Raw genomic sequence first — 6740 nt, 5'->3', positions numbered from 1 at the left:
ATATATATATATATATATATATACATATATATGTATGTATATGTGTATATGTATGTGTATACATTTGCATATATGTAGAGTATATATATGTACATATATCTCTCTCTATATATAGTACATATATGCACATATATATATACATATATATATTACTATGTATATACGTATATGTATGTATGTATGTATGTATGTATGTATGTGTGTGTATGTGTTTATGTATGTAGATATGCATGTAAGCACATATATATGTGCATAGATATATATAAGTGAAAGAATTTAGAGGTATACAAATGTCTGAGATTTTGCTGTATTCCATAATGTATGAATTTTGATGCGTATATATTTTTATGGATTTTATTTTGAGCATCCTCATTGTCTGCTTTCATTCCCTTTCTCTAATCATAGATACAATCTTTTCTGTGTCTCTTCCCGTTTCCGCGCTCCTCGTTCTTTGTTTCAGAATTCTTTACAGAAAGGTTTTGCAAATATATGCAATTTTCTAAAAGTTTTATACACTTTCGTAGCAAATGATAAAGATTGTTTATATTTCTATGCGTATTAATGTCTGCTCATGAATACTCGCCCGCGCGCCCGCATAAGATTGTCAGCGAGTTCGGGCCTGTATGTACGCATGTGAAAATCTAATACATAATATTTATCAGTTAAATCACTATTTCTGTTCAATCGATTTGGAACCAAAGCAGCCCCATCACCACGACCACGACCACTACCGATACTGCGCTGCATATATGCACATACACAGGCAACATATCTAAATCATATCTATATGACTCTCTATCTCTGTATGTATATATATATATATATAAACACACACACACACACACACACATACATACACATAGATATGTATAAGATACATTTTCCATATGTATATACTTTATATATATATATGCAGAAAACAATGTCATCTTATTCCACATGGATAGAAATATAGGAAAATTAGAAGTTGAAAATGCATTGAGAATAGTTAAAATATTTTTCATTAATATATTTAAAGCTTGAACCGGTTTCACAGCTTACACTGATTTTCAAGAAGTTCAAATGGAAAGACGTGGTTTATGTCGTAGCTGTTTTTCTTCTGACTAGTGTTTGAAGTTTGCCCTATTTTCATAGGGAGTTCATGGCTTAAATTAGTATATGTTTTGAATAGGATCTGATTGGTAGAGGATAGTCACATGAATAGTCTTAGAAATTTTTGTAGGTTCCCCACTACTAACACACGGATGTAGCGGGTAACTTAAAAACATTTCTAAGACCAGTCATGTGACTATCCTCTACCAATCAAATCCTATTCAAAACATACACTAATTTGAGCCATGAACTCCCTATAGATATAGGCAAGCTTCAAACTCTAGTCAGAAGCAAGACAGCTACGACATAAGCCACGTCGTTCTATTTGAACTTCTTGAAAATTATTGTAAGCTGTGAAAGATTTAAATACATTAATAAAACATATTTTAACTTTTATTTTTCCTATACTCTCTCATACATACATGCACACACGCATTCATATGCATATACATATATAATATATATGCATATGGAATATGCATCATATACATATATGTATGTGTGTTTATCTGTGTGTATATATATATATATATATATATATATATATATATATATATATATATATATACATATATCGGCATGTATAATTTGTATCCTTCAACCACGGTAGTGGTTGAATATATTCTTTAGTACACCGTTTCGTCAATCACAGCAGCTTCCAAGCTTCACCACTAGTTCAGTTTTCAGCTAAATTGCAAACTGTTTTACAGAGGACACTTCCTCAGCTTCGCTTTGACATAAACAAGTTTGAGATTTGGTTCAGTAGAAAAATAGTTACATCAAAATATGTCAAACTTCAAGGTGGGTAAAAGCAGATATTCATCTTCAATTAACATAAATTTTTAAGTTTTAAAATAAAAGTATACTTTTCTTAGGCTTAAATGATAGAAAAATGCATGAGCAATTCACAATCGTTAGTCGCATTCAACAAGAATTAATAGAAAAATAGTTATCAGGTAAAATGTCACGAAATTTAATGTCAGTAGGTGAGGAAGTAAGAAGTAATGCCCCAAGCAGTAAGAATAAAGAATATATTTCTAATGTGAATGCCTACATTGTAAGTCGTCTAGCTGGCAGAAACACTAGCGCGGCGGGCGAGATGCATATCGGTATTTCTTCTGTCTTTGTGTTTTGAGTTCAAATTTCGCCGATTCGACTTTACCATTTCAGATCTATTCAATTTCGCGTACAGATTATTTAATTAATTTTTTTAACTAAATAAATAATATGTACGCCAAATTGAATAGATCTGAAATACAGAATAAAGTGACTAATTAGACAAACTTAGAAATTAGCTGAACAGCTTTGTACAATAAAATTAAAAGATGAGAACTGTAAAGAGTGATAAACAAGAACTGACATTCTTTGCTGCAATATTCTAAGTAAAATGTTTCTGATTCTTTACTTTACTAGAAGGAACAGCTTGTCATATGTTTTTACAGGTGTAATAACTTGTCTTGTACATTTCCAGGTTGATCATCTTAATATTACTCTCCATGCTCGCATTTCTTCATGTAATATATATGAGTGTGTTTGTGCGCGCGCACACGTTTGTGTTAGTGTGTATGTGTGTTATATAGATAGTAAAAGCATTAATATTGGTGATGGTTTTACCTTTATTCTTTCATTACAATTGTTTCAATAATACATGACTTAGACACTTCATGAATATAAATATGTAATATTACAATGTATTACACAAGTATTTACATTTGTGATGTGTCTAAATCATGTATTGTTGAAACGATTGTAATGAAGGTATAGCGGAATGGCATTACCTCCAGACTTTAAATTACCTGAAATTTCGGTTTGTTTGAAAGCTTTCCTTTAAGCAGTGCTAAATGAGAAAAGCCACTATGTAAAGTAATAGAGAAGATAACACCACAGAACACGGAACAAACTTCAATAAATTTCAAATTCAAACCAAGAAATCAACAATACCGATCAGGATTGACAAACACGGTTTAAATTATATCTGCAATGAGAACTTCACAATCCCACAAAATTTGCATTTTGGAATAAACAATTTCAAAGCAAATATTTATGAAAATTGGTTGAATACAGCCCCAATTATTCTTCATAGAAAATTTCGAATAATACCGATCGAAAATGAACCGGAAGAACAAAGAAAACTCTGAGAAAAGATGACTGTAGAAAAATTTAAAATGCAAATTCAACTATTGCGTCTTAGAGCTAGCACAAGCTAAGAAAAGCTCACATTTGATAACAAACATATGGAAATGGAAATATCTAAAACGCCCGAAGGTGTATTGTTTGAAAATACAGTTAAACTCACGAGAGAACAATTTTTAAGTGAAGATTCGACATCGCTTCAACACTGGAAAACAAGCATCGTCTAGGTTAATAGATACGAAGAAGAATTTCAAACAGAAATAATGCTAATTTATTTCTAAAGAAAATTAAGGCATACCAGTTTTATTCATAAACGATGAAGCAAATATCGAAAATTAAGAATATCGCCCATTAAAGAATTTCACGAAACAACACCAATTCCAGTTTCACCAGACCGCAAGCTAAATCCACAAAAAGATTCCCAAACCCCACTCCACCAAGTCAGAACACCTTTCAAAACCAGGTATCATGACAGTAAAAATCTATCCTAGACATGAACAGCTTTTAATGAAACATACAAGCATAACAATTATTCCAGAAAACTGGAAAGAATCGGAATATGTAACCACAGACTTAGAATCACAGCCAAAGTACAAACGCCGCAAATTAGTTTTTAAGCCTAAATTAAATATTCTAAGACACCCAATGGAACAAGATAAAGGTAAGAAAGCTAAAATAATAAATACTTCTAACGTAAAACTCTCAAAAGGACAAAATCCAAATCCTTTCAAATGATCTAAAACTTATTCCAACACAACAGTATCCAAACCTCAGGGAAATACAATATGACATCTCAAAGTTTTGTAAAAAATGAAGCTTTAAAGAAGAATCTTTCGATTAAGAAGTCATTGATCAATCCATTGTGCTAAACAAAAGAAATTATTACAACTCTACAAAAGGAAGAAGGAAGATACTAGACAGATTATTGAGTTTACATCCACATTCTCATATGGAAAATATACATGACCTACAAAGCAATAATAACATAGTTATAAAAGAATCTGATAAGGGAAATACTGAAGTTATGAATAGGGAACAATGCAAAAATGCTGCATTAACCCTACTTCAAGATACCACCAACTATAAAATAGTAAACATACAATAACAATGTATAAACTTAACATTCTCATAAACGAACGCGGAACATGCTTAACTAGGAAAGAAATTGTTGATTATCTAACACATTTGATAGCCCAAACCAAATTCCTCTACGAAGATCCCCAAAGCCACAAAAATAAAATGCTTAATGATGCTTGCAAAGAATCACGCTCGGTCTGCATAAATACACTCTTTCTGAAGGATCTAAATTAGGACCGACTGTAGCAGGCCCAACCTGTAAAACTAATAGATCTAGAAACTTCCTTGAGATATTGTTAAACCTTTCTTAAGATTTATACGAAGTTTAATGAAGGATCTGGTAGACGTATTAAACGATCACATGAAAAAATATTATAAGGATACCATAATCGCTATATTTGTTGTAGTAAACCTTTATACTAACATCTTACACGAGTGAGGACTAGAAGCATTAGCTTTTTGGTTAAGACATTTTCCTGGTGAAATTCCAGACAAAGTTGATCAACAATTCATGACAAAGGGATTAAAAGTTTCTTTCAAATCAACTTTTCCATCTTCGAGAAAAACACTTGCCAGCAAATAGCTGAAACTGCGAAGGGAACGAAAGTTGTCCCGACATACACCAAGGCATGTATAGAAATCCAGATGTACGAATATGCCAAAACTATGTATGGTATCAACTTTCAGAATTATACAGTGAAAAGTTGGAACTTATTTAGTTTACTGCCTTAAACTATACTTAGTTTACTGCCTTATTCTGTTGACATACAACCTAGATTAACTCAACGAGTTCATATTTCTGCTCAATAGAATCCATAATATTATTGAATTCGCAATGGAATTTAGCCATAACAAAATAATCTTCTTAGACATTTTTGTTAATATGACACGAGCGTAGAAAGCGGAATCTACTATAAGACAACGAACTCTAAACAGTATGTAATGTTTTCTTCTTGCCACCTTAAACATGCCAAATCCAATCTTTCATTTAACCAGGCAAGAAAAGTTCACACAATTGTCTCCTATCCGGATATTCAGAATAAAACAATCCTTCAAATAACACAGGCATTACTTGAAAGAAACTACCCGTATACTCTAAAACAGAATGGAATCGAATGCGCCAAAGCAATAGGCATTGAAAAATTGGGAAAAGCAAAAACAGTTCTGATAGACTCAAAACTCTATTTTTGATTACAGTAAACAATACAAGAGACATAGAACCATTCCAGATTATCCATCAGAACATACCATTATTGAGCGAAGACACAAGAGTGAAAAGGCTCTTGAGTCATACAAATTAATGAAAAGGAAAGGGCAACAAAAGTCCCTTAAAGAAATCTACTTATCAACGCGAATCTACCAACTCCGGATTCAACCCCAACCGTTAATCAGTGTGGCTCATCCATTTCTGGAGAACCTGTGTGAACATTACTGATGACACATAAATTTAGATCATGACAAATTTCTGCTATGAAACAGCATTTTAATTGTTTTCCCAAATATTTAATATTTGCCAACAAATGCAATGGGTGCAAGAAAGACTACATTGCACAAAATAAACTCACTTTGAGAATGAGATTAAATATTCATCGTCAAGAAATATGTGATACTAACAGTAAACAATTTCTACTTAGTGGATGTTTGCACACTTGCAAGGAAACAAAGTCTCTTACATTTCTTCTCTTCCCACTCTATCAATGTGCAGATAATACTTCACACCAAACAAAACTTAAGAAGGAAAGTTTTTTTATCAAGAACAAGCCACTGCTGAAAAGACTATAAAAATGTAAGTAATGCACAATTCTAATTTTTCCATGAATTGATGTCTTCTTAGGCTCTGGTAGAATGTCTTATTAGGCTCTTTCTTAAGAAAGCCGAAATTCATGTAGTAGCGATCATCTATTTTTATTTACTCCACACCTCCTTATCTCATTTACTACACATCTTCTTAACAAAGAAGGGATATATTTCAACACGTTGAATGGGATTGAAGTAGCACTAACTGATAACATTATTCTTCGATAGAATAATAAATAGTTATCTATATAGCACTTCTATGTAAACAATAATTATATCACATACACATATTTCTTTTTTCTAAGTGTCATATTACAATATTCAACACAGAAAAGCTTTTTATGCGGCCTTCTCATGCAACGGCCATATAAGCTAAATAAATGAACGTTGACTAATCAATTTGTATGCCAACGGACAGGGTGAAGAGTCACGTTTCAACTTTAAAAACAAATAACTTCTATAACAGCGTCTAGAATAGACATAATTCCCGACACTGCTCCATGTACTATTTTGAAAAAATCTAATGTCATGCCGGGAAAGTTTATTCCTATATTTAAAAATAATTAAAATCTAATTAATTATGTCTTTTCTGTGCATTTCCAGCTTCATTTCTCCTATTCCTCCATTTGTTTGGATTAATA

The sequence above is a fragment of the Octopus bimaculoides genome, chromosome 4 (assembly GCF_001194135.2).
Source record: "Octopus bimaculoides isolate UCB-OBI-ISO-001 chromosome 4, ASM119413v2, whole genome shotgun sequence".
Classification (NCBI taxonomy): Eukaryota; Metazoa; Mollusca; class Cephalopoda; order Octopoda; family Octopodidae; genus Octopus; species Octopus bimaculoides.
Note: the sequence above shows the minus strand (reverse complement) of the source record.